A 22,198-nucleotide genomic window follows, 5' to 3' on the forward strand; every position below is an offset into this window, starting at 1 on the left:
GGTTATGTACAATACGCAGGTACCACCTGAAAGTGAACATCTACAACACTAAAATCGCTTTCTGGGACATCTATGCAGGACAGTTGTAAAGGGGAATCCTCCCAGCGGACAGAACCTCAAGGAGTGCACCTGATTGTTCGCTTTGCTTGGAAGAAGAAATGGTCAGATGTGTGACTATATATCAGTTTATGGGCTGTGGCGAATGGTTTAGCTGGATAGTCTGAGGCTTGGAATGAATATGATTGGAAAACTTATGACAAGGAAATTTGAGGAATTGGTATGTGGACAGACCTCTCTGAATGGGCAAGAAATGTGAAGATATGTGCATTCCATGTGAATACTCAGCAAAGTGTGACTTCAGCGGAGGCAGATTTAATAATCAAGTAGATAGGATGGCCTGTTCTGTGAACATCAATCAGTCTCTTTCCCCAGACACCCTTGTCAGTGAAAAAGTGGCCATAGTGGCAGGATTGGAGATTATGCATGAACTTAGCAATATGGACTTCCACTCATCAAAGCTGACCTAGCTAAAGCCACAGCTGAGCACTCAATCTGCCAGCAGCACAGACCAACAATGAGTCCCAAATACTGTATAGCACCATTTCTCAGGTGACCAGCCAGCTACATGGTGGCAGGTTGATTACATTGAACTGCTTCCATCACGCAAAGGGCAGCGTTTTGTTTTTACTGGAAAAAAACACTTATTCTGGCTACTAATCTACCTTCCCTGCATGCAATGCTTCTGCCAAAGTTACCATCCATGAACTTATATAAAATTACAGAATATCTTATCCATGGTCATGATATTTGAGACAGCACTGCTTCTGATTAAGGAAATCATTTCATAGCCAAAAAAAAAAAAAAAAAGTGTGGCAATGGGTCCATACTTATAAGATTCACTGGTCTTACCACTGAATGGTCAACCATCCTGAAGCACAGCTGGTTTGACAGAACAATGGAATGACTTTTTGAAGACTCAGTGACAGTGCCAGCTAGGTAACAATACCTTGCAGGCCTGGCACAAGGGTCTCCAAAAGGCTCTGTATGCTCTGAATTAGTGTTCCACCTATGGTTCTCTTTCTCCAGTAGCCAGAATTCATAAGCCCAGCAATCAAGGGGTAGAACTGGAAGTGGCACCATTTGCTATTACTTCTAATGACCCACTAGCAAAACGTTTGCTTCCTGTTCCTGCAAATGTATGCTGTGTTGGCCTAGAGGTCTTGGTCCCAAAGGAAGGAATGCTTCTACCAGAAGACAAAACAGTGACTCCATGGGACCAGAAGACTGCCTCCCAACCATTTGGGTTCCCTATGCCTCCGAATCAGCAGGCAAAGAAAAGAGTTACTGCACCAGTAGGGATGATTTATCCTGACTACAAAAGAGAAATTGAACTATTTATCCACAATGGAGGTAAGGGCAGTCTCTTGCCTGTCTAGAATACAGGCAATCCCTTAGGACATCTTTTGGAATTACCATGCCCCGTGATTAGGTCAAATGAAAACTACAACAGCCCAATCCAGGTGGCACTACCTGTGACCCAGATCCACCATGAATGAATATTTGGGTCATCCCACCAGACAAAGAACCGTGACAGACTGAGGTGCTTGCTGAAGGCAAAGGTAATACCAACTGGCCACAATGGAAGAAAATGGTTATAAATAGTGGCCTGTGCAACCAGTTACAGAAATGAAGACTGTGATGGTCATGAGTATTTCCCTTTATATTGTTATAAATGGATATATACGTGTGTGTGTGTGTGTGTGTGTGTGTGTGTGTAGCACATATTCTCTTCTTTCTTATTCCTTTATGTAACAATATGCATTGGCTTTTTATAGTATTTAAGTATTGTTAATTTTATATCACTGTGTTTAAGTTGTGGAATATCAAAGAAAAGAGAAAACATCACTTCAGGACTTCACCTCCTCTTCTGGGAAAGGGGTTAGTGCATTTTCAGTTGTATGCAGAATAGTTATAGCATGTTAGACAGAATTATGACTTTGTTACTGTCTTTATTCAGGAATTATGTATGGTTTTAGAAGATGCGAATGTGTGCCAAGTTGACAAGGAGTGAACTCTCACTAGTTATTTCTATGCATCAATTTGACTGGACCATAGGGTGCCCAGACAGTTGGTTAAACATTACTCTGTGTGTGTCTGTGAGGGAGTTTTGGAATGAGATGAACACTGAAATCAATAGACTGAATAAAGGAGATTGTCCTCCTTGACGTGAGTAACCCACCCCTTCAGTTGAAAGCCTAAGTAGAACAAAAAAGTTGACCCTCCAAAAAATAAGGAACTCTTCTCTTCCTGATTGTCTTAAAGATAGAACCTAAAAGTGACGTATTTCATTTCCATCATACACTATTGGCTCAAACTAAGCCACAGGGCCATAACGAGCTACAAAAAAGAATGGGCAGCTAAGTCTTAGGAGAGTCTCTTACTAAAGGATGAATGAAACAGAAGATATTGAGGAACAATTAGCAGTTTCTATCCTCTGCCATCTTTGGTAATATTTAAGCCTCAAAGAAAAGATATGATTTTGGATAACTCATTCCCTACTCCTAAGGAATAAAACATTACAGCTGTATAAATACCAAATATTTTATTAAAAGGAAAATTTCATCAGTAGCAATATGAGCTGGACAATTCACTTGATCTCACTGCTCTTTACCTTTCTTTTCTATGACATGAGAATGAAAATGCCAATCCAGTTCTCAGACTTAGATACATGAGATGATGTACCTGAAGATACTTCGCAGTTATGAAAACATCGTTAAGAGATTAATCAGCTGCCTGAGAAGAAAATACAAAACCACCTTTCTCTTTTCTGTACTATTATCTTTCTTAAGATCATTGAGAAACAAGAATTTAGACTGCCAGTGCTGGTCAATATCTTCTCCAGGGCACTATTTTTGCATAAACATATGTTTATGTGATGCCTGTTACTTTGAAGCACTGAAGTCAATATTAATTAGTTATGTCCTCATATCAAAGGAAATCACATTCTAAAGAGGGATATGCATAGACAAAGTATTATTTAAAAATGCTATAATATGGATTTCTTAAGTGGTTGGATTAAGGTATAAGTAACATGAAGTGAACTTTACACATTTAAATTGTACAGTTTAAGTTTTGACATATGTATATGCTCATGAAACTATCACCAAAATGAAAATAATGGTTATATCCACTACCCTTAAAAACTTCCTAGTTCCATGCTCATTGTGGCATTATTCACAATAACCAACATCTGGAATCGATCTTAATGTCTAATAATGGGTGAATGAATAGGGAAAATATGGTATATTACGAAATGGAATACTATTCTGCCTTCCCAATGAAGGAAAACCTGCCATTTGCAACAAAATGGACAAACATAGAAGACATTATGCTAAGTGAAATAAATCAGGCACAGAAAGATAAATCTAAAAAAAATCTTAAAATGTCAAATTTATAGAAGCAGAGAGTTGAACAGTGGTTACAAAGGCCTGGGAGAAGAGGGATATTGGGGAGATGTTGGTTAAAGAATACAACATTTCAATTAGACAAGAGGAGAAGTTCACAAGAGTCTGTTGTACAACATGGTGACTGTAGTTAATATATTGTATACTTGAAAATTGCTAAGAGATAGGTTTTAAGTGTTCTCACCACACACAAAAAAATGGTAAGTAGGTGAGGTAATGCATATGTTAGCTTAATTTAGCCATTCCACATTGTATACGTATATCAAAATACCATACTGTACACCATAAATACCATGTCGATTATAAATATATATAATTTTTATTTGTCAATTAAAAAGTAAATTTAAAAATTATAAAGTTTTCTAGTATTCCTTTGTAGTTCCTCCCTTCTGATCGTCCCATCTCTTGTCCCCAAGTAAACTTCATATTTTTGGATACTCTTGGCAACAATAAAATTTTCACTTTAATTTCTAATTGTTTATTGCTATTGTATAAAAATAAAATTGATATTTATATCTCAATCTTAATGCATTCAACCTTACTAAATAAACTCAATTGTTAGTTCTAGTAACTTACTCATCGAGTTCACTGGATTTTCTACATAGACAATCATGTCACCTGTAAATAAAAACTGTTTTACTTCTTCCTTTCCAATCAAAATGACATTTATTCTTTTTCTCCTTGTCTTACTACACTACCTAGAAGCTCCACTACAATGTTGAACAGAAGTCATGAGAGCAGACATCCCTATGTGTTGTTCCCTATCTTTGGAGGAAATCATTCAATCTTTCACTATTAACTATGATGTTACCTGTAGGATTTCTCTTTTTTTTTGCAGATGCCCAGTATTAGCTTGAAGATGTTGCCTTCTATTTTTAGTTTGTAGAGTTTGTCACAAATGAGTGTTGGATTTTATAAAATGCTTTTTCTTACAGCAATTATATACCTTTTATTTTTCAGTTTCTTAATATGGCAAATTATACTGATTGATTTTTGGAATGATAAGCCAACTCTGCATTCCTAGGATGAACCTCACTGGGTCATGATATATTACATTTTGTATACGTTGTTACATTGTGTTTGCTAAATTTTGTTCAGAATTTTTGCATCTATGTTCATGAAAGATAATGGTTTGTAGGGCTCTTTTATTCTTCTAATGTCTTTGTCTGATTTTGATATCAAGATAAACTGACCTCATAAAATTATATATTCATGCCTTGTCAATTTTCTGAAGGAGTATGTGTAGAACTGGTATTAATTCTTTCTTAATATTCGATAAAATACACTAGTGGAACCATCTGGCCTGGCATTTTCTTTGTAGGGAGATGTTTAATTACAAATTCTTTTTTTTTAGTGACATAGTTATTCAGGTTAACTATTTCTTCTTAAATGAGCTTTGATAATTCGTGTCTTCCAAAAAATTTGTATGTTTCATCTAAATTGCCAACTTTATTGGCATAAAGTTGTTTATTATATTCCTAATTATCATCATAATGTCTTTTAAATCTCTACTGATGTTACCACTCTCATTCCTGATAGAAAAAAAGGAGAGGGCACAATTATCACTATCAATCTGACTAGAGATTTATCAATTTTTTTATCTCAAAAAACTGGCTTTTGGTTCCAATGATTTTTCTCTATTGTTTTTCTGTTTTTTAGATAATTTATTTTCATTCTGATCTTTATTATTTTCTTTCTTTTACTTAATTTAGGTATAATTTGCTTTTGTTTTTCTAACTGACGGGCAAGCAGAGGTCACTGAGTTGAGATCTTTATTCTTTTCTGATATAGGAATTTAGTGTTTTAAGTTCCTTCTAAACACTGCTTTAGTGTCATCCTGTGAATTTTGATATGCCATGTTGTCAGTTTCATTCAGTTCCAAACATTTCCTAATTTCCCTTTTTGATTTATCAGTAAATATCAATTTACAAATGTGTTATTTGGTTTCTAAATATCTAGGTGTTTTCTGTGGATCTTTCTATTGTTGATGCTCATAGATATTCCGGATTTTACTTTGTTTGATATGTTTGCTTTCCTACAAATACTCTTGCGCTTTGTTCTGGGACACAGTTCACTCCTTTTGCATTATCTTTTAAGATTTGTTAGTTAGTACTCAGTCTAAGGCTAATTATTTCCCACTACAGATGGGAAGCCTTTCTGTGTACTCTACCCAATTTTGTGAATCAAGAGCTTGTCCAGTTTGGCTGGTGGAAACATTCTTAGCCCTGTGTGAGTGCCAAGCACTATTACCTCTAAACCTTTTGGGTGGTTCTTTCCCTACCTCCAGCACTTTCCTAATCAGTCCTCGGTTGGATACTCAAGGGAGGTGCTTTGCTGATTTCTGAAATTCTCCCTCCGTGCAGCTCCCTTGTCTCCAGTTCTGAGAACTCTAGCCACCTTGGTGTTCTTGACTCTCAGCTGTGTATTCTCAACCCTGGGAGTCCCTGGACTCCACCTTGGTTCTCCCTTCCTGTGCAACAGCCTGGAAATACTCTCAAGGCAGTATGGTAGGACAATCAGAGGGCTTACCTCATTTATTTCATGTCTCTCAGGAATCATTATTCTTTGTTGCCTAATGTCTAATTCCCTGAAAAGTGTTGTTTCATGTTTTTTTGTCCATATTTTGGTTGTGTAATGCAGGAGAGTAAATCTGGTATGAATATTAGAAAGTCTAGATATTAGTCCTTCTAGACTGGAAGCAGAAATTCCTATTATATAGATTTGAATAAGCTGTTACAGGGATGCAAAGATGGGAACGATCTGCAACCTGGGAAATTTTTACAACACTTGGAAAAGGAGTGAAATTGGGTTAACTTTGTACTTGTGGAGTTTTCTGAGGTATGAAAGATGGAATCATGGAAGGATGTGGTTGATTCTGGAAATACTGAGTAGCTCAAGGAGGTTGGGCAAAGGTGTGAATTAGAATGGTAGACAATTACTCTGGAAAAGAAGACTAAGCCTAGAATGTTGAATGTTTGTATGTCTAAGGCATATGGAGTTTTACCATGTAATAATACATGACATAACAATGTATTTAAACGATTAGAATGGCAATTGACAACTACTAAATATAAATAAGTGGCAGCTATGCTATTCATTAAAATCCCTGACAACAGATACTCTTTTAATGTTTTTCTATTTTTAGTACTGTAGATGCTAAGCTCTATAAGGACAGGAACTGTATTTTTCTTCTTCAACAATGTATGTTCAGCATGCAGTAGATCTACACATTAGTATTTCATTGGTACTCAAAATAATATTAAGTAAATGAATAAACAATAATAAGTTGACAAATACTCTTACATCATAAAATAACATGATGATCTTCCTTTTTAGACAGAATGGAGAAAAATCCTTAAGTAGATTTGGTGCCTTGAAGGATAGAGAGACACCCTTATACACATATAATGGAATAAATGAGGGTGTAGCAATGTTTAGAATGGCTGCAATTTAGAGTTGATCAAAGACACAAATCCTCAGGTTCAAGAAATCTGCTACTCTCTTTCATGGCAAATAAAAAGGAATCCACACTTTGACTCACCCAATGAAACTACAAAATACCAAGGATAATGGACAAATCTTAAAATGAACAAAAATGCAAAAGTAAAAATTGTTAAAAGAGTAAAACATGTACTGCCTACAAAAGAACAGCGATTATCTTAACTGCTGACTTATCAATGCAATAACAGGAGCAAGAAAATAGAAGAATGACAGTTAACCTAGAATTCCCAGTGAAACATGCAAGACTTTTTAGACACAGGAAAATTAAGAAAATATATGTATCACATAACTACTGCAGTAGAAATTATAAGGATGTTTTTTAGGAACAAAAACAATGATCACAAAAGGAAGATGTGAGATAAAAAAAGAAATGGTAAACAAATATTGTCCAATATTTGTTGTACTGTATAAAAGAACAATAACAGTGTCTACTTTATGGGGAGTAAAGGGAAAGATTGATCCCAGAAAAGGGATGATTAGAGGTTATCGTTCCAAGATTATCGCATTCATTTGAGGATGGTACAAGTATCGATTAACTCTAAATTTTGTTGAAATGTACAGTTAATCATTAATATAATAGGATTAGATTTGGAAATAGTAAGAGACTGATTAGAAAAAAAAAAGCTTTCAAACAAACCGAAGAATGTCAAGAAGTGAGCAGAATGCTAAGAGCAATTTGAAATAGAAAGCATGGTACAAGATGGTTCAGATGTCTCTGAGCCCAACAGTCATCAGAATTAAAGTGGATTAAAATCAGTTAAAAAGAAAACAATGATTAACACACTTGGTTCTTTAAAAATTCAGCTCTATGCTGTTTATAAGAGAGACATCTAAAACATAAGAAAAATTTTGAAGGCAAAGGAATGAATAATGCTACATCAAATATTAACCAAAAAAAAGATGACTGTATCAGAGAAAGAGGACTTTATGGCAAAAAGCATTACTAGAAATAGAAATGATGGAAGGTTTAATTCACCTGAAAGAATTAAAACTTGTAAACATTTAATCACATTTTAAAATATATATGAGGAGAAACTGACAAAATAATTCATAGACATATAGATTTGAACAGTTAATTTTTTAAATGAACATAAAGAACTTCATGTCCATCAATTGGACAATATATTATTTTCAGATACATAGAAATATCTTTAAAAACTGACCATGTAACTTGAATTTTATAAAGTAAATCTCATTGCATTTCAAAGAATCAGTAAAAAAGAAAAAAAAATACAGCTGGGAATTTTAAAACAGTTTTTAAAATAAGGCATGGGTCAAAGAAGAAAATATGATAGAAATTAGGAAGCACTTATAGGTGAATGATTAAAAGATACCGTATAGGAAAACTCATGAGATACAGCTAAAGTAATACTAGAAAAAAATATATACAAGTTTAAGAGCTTACATTACAAAAGAAGAGCTAAAAGTTAAAGGGCCAAGTATTCAATATAAGAAATTATAAAAATAGCAATAAAATAAACCAAAAATAGAAAATAATTTAAAATTAATGAAAATAGTAAGTAGTAAATAAAATAATAAATTAAAATGTAATAGAAAGGGTCAATAAATCAAAACCTGGTTCTTTAAAAAATATATTAAAAATTGGCAATCTCAGAGACATCTTGAAAAATAGAGTGTAAAGTAGTTAAGATGCGAAATGGAAGAGGGATATTACTAAATATAAAATAGAAATTTTAAAAATAGATTAAAAGGAAAATAGTATTATCACTTTGATCCTAAAGGATCCCAAATTCATCAGAGAGCAGAGGGGTTTGAGATAATTCTTCCCCTTTCAAATGCCCTTAGAGAAGATGGCATGGCTTATGTTTACCCAACCAGACAACCAGGGTCCAGATCACCCAGTCTTTCTCCGTGAACAACATTCAGTGGAATTCCTACTGAAGATCATGGCTCTGGTCAATGTGTACCTTCCCACAGTTAGTAACTTTGTTCTCAAGAGCATACTCAAGCCTTCACTATTGTATCAATGTCATAACTGCCAAAAAGAAAATCAAAGAAAAGCATTGCCTTCTCTTAAAAGTGATCAGGCAGAGTAATGAGGCAGCAACTTTACAATAATGGTCATTATCCTACTTCTAGACATAGAGACAGAGATGGACTTAGAGATAGATGCTTAGTGAGATTAATGTTTGTTCTTTATTTTTCCTTCTATTGATCCTTTTTTTTTTTTTTTTGGTTTGACAAATCCATTGTTAAGCCAAAACGTAATTTATAAATTAATATCATTCCATTCTAACAGAAATAGTCAAAATTACAGCCCAGTTTATATTACTTTTGCTGGAAAATAGGTCACTATTTAAACTGTTTTTATTGCCTTTCAAACTTATTGGGAAGTTGCTTGGTTAACCTTTTATTAGGTGAAAAACACATTATCCATTTAAACAATACATGGGTAAGTCTTTCATTAAAAAACTCTAATAAGCTTTAAATATTAAAAGCTGAAGAAAAGAGACAAATGGATTCACACAGAGCCTGTCACTCAGTGAAAGTATTTTAGAAGTTTATACACATTTATCTTGAAGTGACAACATTCTTCCTTTCAGATGCAAGTCTACCATGAAGCCATGGGAACTTCATAGGCAGCTATGTTTCTTGAAATATCTGATATAAACAATCTCTAAAGTAGCTCGGTTTGTAGATTACAGTAAACACAGCATGGAGGCAAGTGGGATAGAGGGTTAGGAGGCCACAACACAGGTATGCCTTGGGAGACAGTGTTATGCAAATTTCAAAAGCATTTCAAAATGCCTTGAAAGTTCTAAAAGATTCTCAAGAATCAGACCTTCCATCCACCGATAGATTATATTACTGAAATAAATCCCTAAACTGCAGTTTGAAAAAAAAATGCCTTCTCACACATGATTTCCTAAATTTCTATTCACCTATTTTCCATTATTTTAGACATGGGTTTTTACAAATATTCCACAGCAACCAAACGAAATCAGTAAGTACTTTGGGCTCAATATCTGCATTGAAACGCCTATAGGTGGTCACAGTCTTTGATATCACAGGTGCATGATTATTCTATTCTTAGATATATTTAACATATTCACCCTTCACCCACCCCAAAATCAATTGCTTTTGCCACTGAGCAGTGGTGGCTGAAAAGCAGTGTGGTAGGAGCCTCTAGAGCAGCAGTCCCCAACCTTTCTGGCACCAGGGACTGGTTTTCTGGAAGATGATTTTTCCGTAGACAGGGTGCATGGGATGGTTTTGGGATGAACTGTTCCACCTCAGATCCTCAGGCATGAATTAGTTAGATTCTCATAAGAAGCAGGCAACCTGGATCCCTCTGTGCATAGTTCACAATAGGGTTTGCGTTCCTATGAGAATTTAAGGCCCGGCTGATCTGACAGGAGGCGGAGCTCAGGTAGTAATGCTGGCTAGCCTGCCGCTCACCTCCTGCTGTGGTTCCTAACAGGCCACAGACCAGGACCAGTCACTACCCTGGGGTTAGGGACCCCTGCCATAGAGGAATGAGAGTACTACTCCAAAAGGTTATCTGTGACCTGCCAGGACCCCCATCTACAGGACAGTAAAGTGTTATGATAGAGAAGGCACAGGTGTGGTAGAGGTGCAGAAAGGGCAGCATGTACGTCAGACAAGAAGACAACTTTACCTACTGGGGACTGGGCTGAAGAAGTTGAGGAGGAAAAAAAAATCTTGCTGACTCTATCAACTCCAACCTTAACCCCACAAAGAGTTGCTTTGAATGCCCTCCCTCCTAGCCAGCCTTTAGGCATCACTCCTGATCCCAGAACCTCCCTATGCCCAACACAATAGCATGAAAAATACCATCTTCCCTTCCTAAACTTCTAGGCCTAAATTAAGAAGTTTGTTATTCCCACACATACTACTGGTATATGTGCCAAATGTAACTTTACAGATACTTTTCTGCAAAATATATTTGTTTATTGATTAAGGTGGTTATATCTGTACTTGCATGTGATGAAAACAAAATAGTTTAATAAATCAATTACAGTGTTCACTAACTCAATCAGTTAGGGAAGACCATAAAGGCAAAGCCGTTGGTTGTGTCTGAGATTAAGAGCACACATTTCTCAATTCTTAGGCTGTACTTTTAGGACAATTGCCTGGAAAGGGAAATATTTGGTCAATCAAAAAAAGTGTTTTTTCTATATGACATTGTTATGACTTTGACTGATCTTTCTAAAGGTATGATTGGCCTTACAAAGTCCATAGCCTCAGGATAGCCTATCTGTAGCCTGATTTTCTCCAACTTCCTTCCCAGGTCCTTTCTCTGTGCAGCAGATGAGCACATGCCAGGCTCTGTGTTGGCTAGTATTAGGACTCAAGAAAGCATTTGCTTTACTTGTTGTGTATATACAATGGCCAAACAATCAATTCATTAATTTTCATTATTGGCGAAAGGACTCTTACAATTTAAAGTTCTGTCTTGCTGGGCACAGTGGCTCACACTAGTAATCCAGCACTTTGAGAGGCCAAGGCCTTGAGGTCACTTGAGCTCAGGAGTTCAAGGTTACAGTGAGCTACGACCACCCACTGCACTCTAGCCTGGGCAACACAGTGAGACCCTGTCTCAATGTAAATAAATAAATAGTTCTGTCTCTATTGCAGATTTCTTGCTATGATGGGGGAAATGGCACTTCAGAAATTTCAAAAACATGAGTCATAAACATATTAAATATCTACTATAAGCTAAACTTGGCCCAACATCTGCTAACAAGTTGCCATCCACCTAAGAATCCAAGTAAACTTCAAGTTTTAGCTTTAACCTACTCTTACAGTAAGTCAGGCAGTTACTTGTTTTTGCTTTAACTTTTTAACAATTTTAAAGAAGCATTTTTCAGTGCAATTTAGATAAAAGAGATAAAAGATCATACTTTTTTGCTGTTGTTTGCTGAAAATTCTATTTTCTCAAAACATACAGTAGGATGAGAACACCATCTTTGTAGTCAGGCCCCAGAATGTTTTTCTTAGCACAATTTCCTAAAAGCTAGGTGTGTTGTGAGTAAAAATTTATTAGGTTTCTTTTGTTTTCAAACAGGATCTCGCTCTGTCCACTCAGGCTGGCGTGCAGGGGCATGATCACAGCTTACTGCAGCCTCAATCTTCTGGATTCAGGTGATTCTCCCACCTCAGCTCCCAGAATAGCTGGGATTACAGGCCTGCACTACTGCACCCAGCTAACTGTTGTATTTTTAGTAGAAAAGGGTTTTCACTATGTTGCCCAGACTGGGAACTCCTGGGCTCAAGCCATCCTCTTGCTTTGGCCTCCCGAAGTGCTGGGATTACAGGTGTGAGCCACAGCATCCAGCCAGGTTTGGTTTTCTTTGAACATTTTACCAAAAGCCTTTTTGTCTTTTTCTCAGCAAATTACATGGGTGGGAAAGGATGGGGGAGGGGCCAAGTAGCTGCTTCCTCTTAGCAGCTCCAGCATTCATCTGATTCATTGCCTGCCCCTGCCAGAAGGGTGAGGATAGATGGCATTCTTTGCCTACCACTTACGCATAATTATGATGTCTGTGCTAATTGTTGTTCACATCTTCATATCTGGTTTGTATTTTAAGCAGAAGGGAAGATGTGACTCACCTGAAAAAAATCAGCAGTCTGTGTGTCTCTGATTCACCCCAGAATTTTACCCTGCAAATGCTATTGCTATTTTTGTTTCCCAGAATGTGTTCTAACAGTAAACATAGTTTAGACCCAATACCCGGGCCCAGACAAAGATTAGGTTGTCATAAAATATATAAATTAATTTCAGAGGGCTGAGGATTGTGTTTGACTATAAGAAGCACTAATCAACCAGGCACAGTGGCTCACACCTGTAAGCCAAGCACTTTGAGAGGCCAGGGCTATCGGATCACTTGAGCTTAGGAGTTCGTTATCAGAGTGAACAACATAGTGAAACCTCATCTCTATAACAACAACAAAAATACAAACATTAGCTGGGCATGGTGGTGCCCACCTGTGGTCCCAGGTACTCGGGAGGCTGAGGTGGAAGGATCACCTGAGTCTGGCAAGGTCGAGGTTGTAGTAAGCCATGATTGTGCCACTGCTCTCCAGCCTGGATGACAGAGTGAAACTCTGGCTAAGAAAAAAAAAAGTAGTAATAGACAAGCTCAATGTTTCAAAGCATGTACCCATCCAGAAAATTCTACTCCTACTCAGAAACAAAAGAAAAATAAATTGAGATATTGCATTATTTAAAATAAATGTTATACTTTAATTATAATTCATGTGAATTGTTTTATTAAGAATTTAAAGAAACACCCATTAGGATGACCATTATTTTAAATCAAAAACAGAAAATAAGTTTTGGCAAGGACATGGAGAAATCAGAAATCTTGTCCATTGTGCATAAGAATATAAAATTGTGTAGGCACAGTGAAATAGGTTAGTGATGCCTCCAGAAGTTAGACATAGAATTACCATATGATCCAGCAATTCCCTTCTAGATATATAGCCTAAAGAACTGAAAGTAGGGACTCAAACAGACTCTTACACATCAGTGTTCATAGCAGCATTTTTCACTATAGCCAAAAGCAAGACACAACCCAAATGTCCATCAACTGAAAAATGTACAAGAAAAATGTGATAACTACATACGATCTTCAAAGGGAATGGAATTCTGGCACATACTACAATATGGATGAACTTTGAAAACATTACACGAAATGAAATAACAAGACACAAAGGGCAAATGTTGCATGATTACACTTATATCAGACACCCAGAACCGTAATATTAATAGAGTTAAAAAAATAGAATAGAGGTTATTAGGTGCTGGGGGGAAAAGGGGAATGGGAAGCTACCGTTTAGTGGGTACAGAGTTACTGTTTTAGATGATGAAAAAGTTCCTGAATGTACTTAACACTGCTGAATTGCACACTTAAAAATGGTTACATTGCTAGATTTAATATTATATATATATTACAGTAATTTTAAATATTAAATATATAAAGAAGTACAATGCAACTTATTCAAAATAAAGTAAAATGCCACGTACATAACTAATCTCTTCATTTGTCCATAGAGCAAGGACCTGGGAAGCAAGCTGGAGCTCAGGCTACAGATATGCTAGCCTGAGGCTGTGGTCTTTGTAAGGCCAGATCACCACTTCAGAAGATCAGTGAAAGCCACAACAATGGCACATTAAAATAATAATAATAATTTGATTGAGTAAATATTTCACTCTTGAGGCAACCGTCTTAAATGTACAGCTTAAGAACTAAAAAATTTGGCAGGTGGAGAGGGGATGGCTGGGTAGCTCACACCTATAATACCAGCACTTTGGAAGTCTGAGGCTGGTGGATCACTTGAGTCCAAGAAGCTCAAGACCAGCCTGGGTGCCAGGAAGAAACCTCATCTCTACCAAACTACAGCAATTATCTGGGCATGGTGGTGTATATCTGTAGTCCTAGCTATTGGAAGGCTGAGGCGGGAAGATCACTTAGCCCAGGAGGCAGAGGCAAGATTGCACCACTGCATTCTAGCTTGGACAACAGAGGTAGATCCCATCTCAAAAAAAAAGAAGAAGAACTGATAAATTTATGCTCTTACTCTGAGATACAACCAATTATTCCACCTTTATGGTTTTCCCTCACAGTGGTTCAGTTAGCAAACACTGTAATTGAATTACTATTTTATTTTCATCACTTATAGGTACAAATATAACCTCTTAAGTCAATATGCAAATATATTTTGCAGAAAATTATCAGACCATAGAGCCATAGTTACTAGCCACGCTACCTCCCTAGAGCCTCAGTTTCCAAATGTGTAAAATGGGAATACATATGCTGACACACAGAATCAACATAAGAAGGAAGTAATGGGAAAATACCACCTCTGGCACATTAGGAGGACCCAACCATTTTATTATTACCTGAAGGAGTGAATGTAAGTGAAACAACTAAGAGAAAATAGGGAAAGAAGAATGTCAGAACTTTCTTGGCAACTATATTCAACATGTCATCAACACAGGATTTCATATGATCTGTGGAAGCTTTTATACAAAATGGGTGTGGAGATTTACAAGATTGAGCCTGAAAATAACTGATGCATTCTGACATCCTATATGTTGTACTAAATCTAAAATAATCGAAGAAAAAATAAACAAAATGACACCCATAAAATACACAGACAAGATGATACAGGAGAAACCATATATAATTAGATAATAACTGCTATGACTGTGAAGAGCAGGCAATTGCGAATCACAAAACACTTGTTTGCTATGGGGTTTTTTTTTTTTTTGGTCCCTTTCATGGAAAAAAAGAAAGTTTGTTTTTCTTCAAAATACTAACACTGGTTTGTAGGTTTGAATTGACTTTTTTTTTTTTTTTTTTTTTTTACTCTTTGTAAAAAGGTCAGTGACTATTAACCCAAGTATGAAACAAGAATACTTTCCAGCATGGGAAATTTGATTTTTAAACAAAAAGAAAAAAAAAAAGACCACCTTGAATGGCTGAAGACAAAATAAAGAAAACAGTACATGTTTCCAACGTGCATGTTATAAAGAATTTTGATCACTTTGGAATTGGTGCTGGAGAAAACATGATGTGAATGTTTGTTTTCCTGACACTTTAAAAGCTATTTCTTATTTCCAAATAAGAAAGGAACATACCTCCCCAGACAAAAATTTTAAATAGAAAGTTAAATGATCTTTGGATTGTTTAACAGGAACTTGACTAAACTCTGCTGGTTCTCTAATTCAAACTACATGAAAATTAACGTTGCATAATGGTAACGACAACATGAGCAGTGCCAAAGAAGCAATATTTTGCTGGGATCCATGGCAATGTCATAGTCGTCACACGTATGGAACAAGCCTCCAGAACATTAGGTCATATTTACCTCATCAGGTAAAATTCAGGAAGGATAACTGTAGATCCTAGTTCAGGAGTTAATGAATTTATTTTAAACTTACTTCTCACTCTTCTTAATAATAAATTTAGTCCTGACCTCTAAATTACATTTTCTCAAGAATCTGTATGTATTTTTTTAATTTTATTGGCAGTGATGAATCATGTCAGTTATGCTGAAATGATGTAATAGCTTCATTTTATTTAAGGTATAATCGTCCTCTACCTTAGATCACACTCTGGAGGAACTAAATGTTTCTTATTTAATTTCTACAAGACTTCTTCATAAAAATCAGTTCACCCATATCTGTTTAAGATAAATATTAAAAGACAGTGTCTGCTTAGTTCAGAAAGTAGAAATACCATCAGGTTCAGCAATATTATTTGGATTGCTAAAATCATAATTCTGCTAAACTATTTAAGAAGAAATACAGATCTATTTTTTAGATGTCAGTTTTTACGAGAAAAAGTTTTTCCTTGAAGTAAGTTAGTTGAAGCCACCTTTGTTTTAAAAGAAGATAGAAGAGACACTCAGGATCTCATATATATATATGCAGCTTTGTCATTAACTAAATGAAGATAAGATGTTGAGATGTGAAAAGAAAAATACTTGCAGTATAATTATATTGTTAAGGCAATACTTACAGTGAAACAGAATCAGCTAATTGTAGAGTTTAGAAAGGGAATCATTCACATTCTCAGACAGTGATCTCCTCTGATTAGGATACATGCCATAAATCTTTCTCATTCACTACATTTCTTAATGGATTTCTTAATGGAGATAGTTCTATACACTGATCTCAAGTCAGAGGAGGAACTGTAACAGTGATAATAGCCTGCATGTACACAACTGCTACTTCTATAGTAGGAAATCCAAATTATTCCATTTATTTGGGCTTGAAGTAATGGTCACACTGAATAATAAAGAGGAGAGGAAGGACTTCTTAATAAGTACAAAGATTCTAGAGGAACTTTCATTCAAGCAATGAAGATCTCCTCTCTTAAAAACTGGAAGAACAAGAGGAATTGATACACCAGCAGAAGACATTTTATCCTTTGAAAGAACATTCTAGTGCAAAGTTTTCTGATAAAAGAGATTCTTTTTTTTTTTTTTTTTGAGACGGAGTTTCACTGGTGTTACCCAGGCTGGAGTGAAATGGCACGATCCCGGCTCACCGCAACCTCCACCTCCTGGGTTCAAGCAATTCTCCTGCCTCAGCCTCCCGAGTAGCTGGGACTACAGAAGCGCACCATCATGCCCAGCTAATTTTCGTATTTTTAGTAGAGACGGGGTTTCACCTTGTTGACCAGGACAGGATGGTCTTGATCTCTTGACCTCGTGATCCACGCGCCTTGGCCTCCCAAAGTGCTGGGATTATAGGCGTGAGCCACTGCGCCCAGCCGATAAAAGAGACTCTTAAGGCATGAAGTAGGTATGGACTCTTCTCTTCTCTAGCTGAAAAGACAGAATCTGTCTAGCTGGAATAGTGTTTTTCAACCAGGACATTTGGGAACATCTGGAGGCTTTTTGATTGTCATCACTGGGGCGAGGGTAGGGGGTCTTTTGGTATCAAGTGCATTGAGGAGGCCAGGGATGCTACTAAACATCCTATAAAGCACAAGTCACTCCCCCAACACGCACAGGAAAGATTTCCCGGCCCTGCATGTCAGTAGTGCTGAAGGTGAGAAATTGTGAATCAGAATCATACACAACAAGGGTAGGTAAACTTTTTCTGTAAAAGTCCAGATAACAAATCTCAGGCTTTGCTGCCACATAACCTCTGCTGCAATTACTCAACTTGGCCTTTGTAACAGAAAGCAGCCATAGACAATAGCGAACAGGCATGGCTGTGTTCCAGTGAAATTTGTTTACAAATACAGGTGGTAGGACCCAGTTGGCCCTCTTGTGTTAGTGTGCTGTCTCCTGATAGAAGACATTTCTGCTCTGAGAGACTCCTCAAATTCTTATTTCTCGAATTGGAAAGAATTCCTGTTGCCACGATGACTCTTTGATAGAAGTCTAACTTGAGGAATACAACCAAGATGAGACAGGATCTCTAGTTTCCAGAAGGAAAACGGAATCTGTAGAATGACACAAATTCTTTAAAATTTACTCTCTTCTTTGAAAAGAAATACTTCTTTGACTAAGATTTTGTAAAACAGATTTAAAGATTTGACAAGCTGGTCAAAAAAAAGCAGAAATCAGACAAATGAACAAACCAGGGTACATAGAAAAACACTAGTTTTCTAAATCAGAGATGCTTATTTTCTAGCTCATGGTCCCATAGAGAGTTGACAAATAGATTCCAGGGGTTTTTTTAACTTGCTGCAACTGAACAGAAGATGGTGTGTGTGTGCATTCTCACACATATGATATTCTTGACCTTCTGAAAAATTTTCACTGCTAAATCATACAAGGTAATTTAGAGAGTATGTTTCAAGAATGAACTGCTTTTCAAAGGCTGCCAGCATAATTAAAAAGTACTACGTGATAGCAAATTTGGTTCCATGTCTGGGTTTCGTTTTTTGTGTTTTTTTTTGAGACACAGTCTTGCTGTGTCACCCTGTCTGGAATGCAGTAGTGCAACCATGGCTCACTGAAGCCTCAACCTCCCAGGTTTATGCAATCCTCTCACCTCAGCCTCCAGAGTAGCTGGGACTACAGGCACATGCCACCACACCTGACTAATTTTTTTATTTTTTGTAGAGACATCGTCTCACTTTGCTGCCCAGGCTGGCCTCAAACTCCTGAGGCGATCCACCCACCTCAGCCTCTCAAAGAGCTGGCATCACAGGCAGGAGACACCATGCCCAACAGGTTCTATGTCTTTGACAGATTCAACTAGTCACAAATTACCACATTGTTTCTAATCAACTACATGAAACCTGGCCTCCAATTCAGGTTGTACTCAATTTGGTCATATGGCAAAGGCCCATTTCTGAGTCTAAAGTCTTGGAACATGCTTAATATTTATTCTTCGTACTGCCTTGGATCAAAAACTATCTAAGAAGGATTGCAAAGATAAGTAGGCATAGTGAGATGATAAAAATTTTTTAATGGGGGTAAACAGAAAACATGCAGAGACATAAAATGGGGCATTAACAGAAATGTTTCTACTACAAAGTTCTTCCTGTACTATATCAGACATGTCATTTGATTTATTCGTACTTCTATTTCCTAATCTTTAGACTTGAAACAGGTGATTTCTACATGACATTTTCCTTATACTTAGGATTTATCAGTGTATACTAATCAGTCAACAAACATTTACCAAATCTCCATTGTGAGCGTAGCATTTTATTAGTGGTACAGTGAGTCAGAAGTAAGAGTTTCGCCCACTGAATCATTAACCCCATTTCCTGTATTAAGTGTGCCTTTTTGGGAGTTTCTTCTGTCATCTGGTCCCACAGTAACTGGCTTATGAAATTAGAGTTAAATTATAGTCTAACTAAAGCAAGTTCATATGGGGTTCCACAGAATGAGAAAGCAAAGAATTGGAAAAAGAGCAATAAAATGCAAGAGAGACAAATGCAATTGGTCATTCCAATGACCTCCATGGAAGATTTTTTTCCCCTAGGAAAAGAATATTATTTATTCTTATAAATAATAAGAAAGGGGAAAGGGTATAGGGCGATCCAGCCAGAAGAAAGGGTAAATAATTTCTTTTTTAAACTTTACAACTGTCAAGACTTAACAGTACTGACCATGCCAAGACTCATTCACCAAATATCATATAGCTCTTATAAAGGTACTTTATTAAATTTAAAGCTTTCATTTGCTGGTTTAGGGAGTCCCCCACTCGCACCTTACTAAGTCAGAATCTGAATATTTTAGTTTTCTTCTTTTTTGCTTCCACTGCAGAAGTTAATGCTGAATCATCGTGATGCTCATGGAAGACATAGACATTCTTTAAATTACGGAACAGAGCTACATCTTGCTGCTGTACAGCAGGAAAGTAGAACCGCTCCAGGCAAGGAGCACTTAGTCTCTATTTTTACGGTTGTTACTATGTAGTCACAAACAAAAATTGATGATGAAAGAATTAAGTTAATCTATCTCGTGCAATATCATTAGTCACTTCCTAGGTTCAGGAGCTCCCTAAAGCAAAGAGAGAATAGAATTTCAAAATATGACACTGCTAGTTGGTTTTATAGATATCAAGTTTGTACAGGCACATAAATCAGAATCTATTCAAAGTAAGGAGCAGATGTTTGAATTATTCCAACAAAATAAAATCATCGTCTCTCTTACATGCTACAAATCCACAGCCTTTTCATAAGAATGAAAGCTGAAAAAAAAAAAAAAACCTGGGATTCAACATCTAGATAATTTATATTCCCTTTGAGCTCTGAGCACCAAAGCAATGGGACTCAAGGACATCAGACTATTTCCATTGCCACAAAGACCATTTGTGACGAGCAGTCTCTCTGGAGATCAAGGCAGAAGTAGGCAGAAACCAATCAAACTGAATTTTTAAGATAATGATAGTAATCTTTCTTAGCATTTTATTCTAAGCTATCCTTCCAACCCAAATTAAGATCATGGTGGAGAGAAAAAAATTTAGAAAGTGGAAGAATGTTGAAGGAGGCCACAGAAGAGGTCTTCATTTGAGATTGTTTTTCAACAGACCATATATATTTTTTTCATTTTATATTCTGCCTCCTTACAACAGATGGCTTATAGACTTTCATACAGTTCAGGCACATTAAGACACATAATTGTAGAATTAAACTGAGTCTGTCTGAAAAACACAAAATGAATAAGGGTGATGCTAGCGCTAAAGAGTTGTTCTCCAATGCTTCTTCCAGCTTAAATGCTTGTCTGTCCTGTGTACGCCCTATAGTGAGAGATCAGAGACAGCAGAGCCTGTGTCTATCAATTTTACATGGACCATAACTTTCAATAAAGTTTGTATACAGCAGAGCTTTGATAATTATTCATAATAAACCTGAGTTTTCCTGCCATGCAGTCTGCAAGTACGTACCACCTGAGTAACACGTCAATGAGGCTTCTTTATTTCGAGTTATTTTTGTACTTGAGGAAATTATCATCCTTGTATGGAATACAAGATGAATCCATCTCATACTGAATCACCATTTAAACAATCTTAATGAGAAACTTCCAGCATCACAAAACAACAACAGTGAAAACTATCTTCACTGCTGTGCTCTAATAAAGTATTATACTTATATTCCAGTGAAATCTCAAGTGTAAAAAAGATACAGTAATACAGAACTAAAAATCAAACAAAGATATTTTGGAAGCTAACTTGAATAATTATCTTAGAATACTACTGAAATGATAAATCAATAAATTTTGAGCAGTAGAACAGATTTTCTGCTATTTCATAAATTATTATTCATGTGAGTAAATAAGGCATGACTTTTTTTCAACTTTTACTTTGGATTCAGAAGATACAAACGCAGGTTTGTTACGTGGGTATATTGTGTGTTGCTGAGGTTTGGAGTTCAGATGATCCCATCACCCAGGTAGTGATTATAGTCACCAATCAGTAGTTTTTCAGTTTGCAGCCCCCCGCCATTTCCCCTTTCTAATAGCCCCTGGTGTCTATTGTTCCCATTGTTAAGTCCATATGTACTCGATGTTTAGCTCCCACTTTATTTATTTATTTATTTATTTTGAGATGGAGTTTCACTCTTGTTGCCCAGGCTGGAATGCAATGGTGCAATCTCAGCTCACTGCAACTTCCACCTCCCAGGTTCAAGCGATTCTCCTGCCTCAGCCTCACAAGTAGCTGAGATTACAGATGCCTGGCACCTTGCCCAGCTAATTATTTGTATTTTTAGTAGAAACAGGGTTTCACTATGTTGGCCAGGCTGGTCTCGAACACCTGACCTCAGGCAATCCACCCACCTCAGCCTCCCAAAGTGCTGAGATTACAGGCATAAGCCACCTTGCCTAGCTCCCACTGATAAGTGAGAACATGCACTACTTGGTTTTCTGTTCCTACATTAATTCTGTTCAGATAATGACCTCCAGTTGCATCCAAGTTGCTGCAAAGGACGTCATTTCATTCTTTTTATGGCTGCATAACATTCCAAAGCATGAATTTATGTTACATGGATGAATCTCAAAATAACTATGCTGAGTATAAGATGCCAGATCTAAAAGAGCACATACTTATGATATCATTTTACAGAATTCTAGGAATTTTATAATAATGTATAGTGATGGAAAACAGATAAATGGTTGTCTAGAGATGGGAGAGTGGCAAGAGGGATGGTTTATAAAAGGGTACAAGAAGACTTCTGGGGTGATGAATACATTCATCATCTTGATTGTGCAATGGCTTCATAGCTGTATACATATGTCAAAACTCATCAAACTGCACATTTTAAATATGT

The 22,198-nt window shown here is 36.5% G+C and overlaps 1 long non-coding RNA gene across 1 annotated transcript; it reads left to right on the plus strand.

The window, feature by feature from the left end:
* The first annotated feature begins 1,042 nt into the window (after positions 1 to 1,042).
* On the plus strand, positions 1,043 to 15,271 carry LOC128931449 (uncharacterized). The gene is made up of 3 exons (XR_008479819.2): positions 1,043 to 1,410; positions 12,016 to 12,092; positions 14,005 to 15,271. It is a non-coding gene; the product is annotated as an uncharacterized LOC128931449 (long non-coding RNA).
* Positions 15,272 to 22,198: the final 6,927 nt, after the last annotated feature.

This window comes from Callithrix jacchus, chromosome 1 (genome assembly GCF_049354715.1).
Source record: "Callithrix jacchus isolate 240 chromosome 1, calJac240_pri, whole genome shotgun sequence".
NCBI classification, from domain to species: Eukaryota; Metazoa; Chordata; class Mammalia; order Primates; family Cebidae; genus Callithrix; species Callithrix jacchus.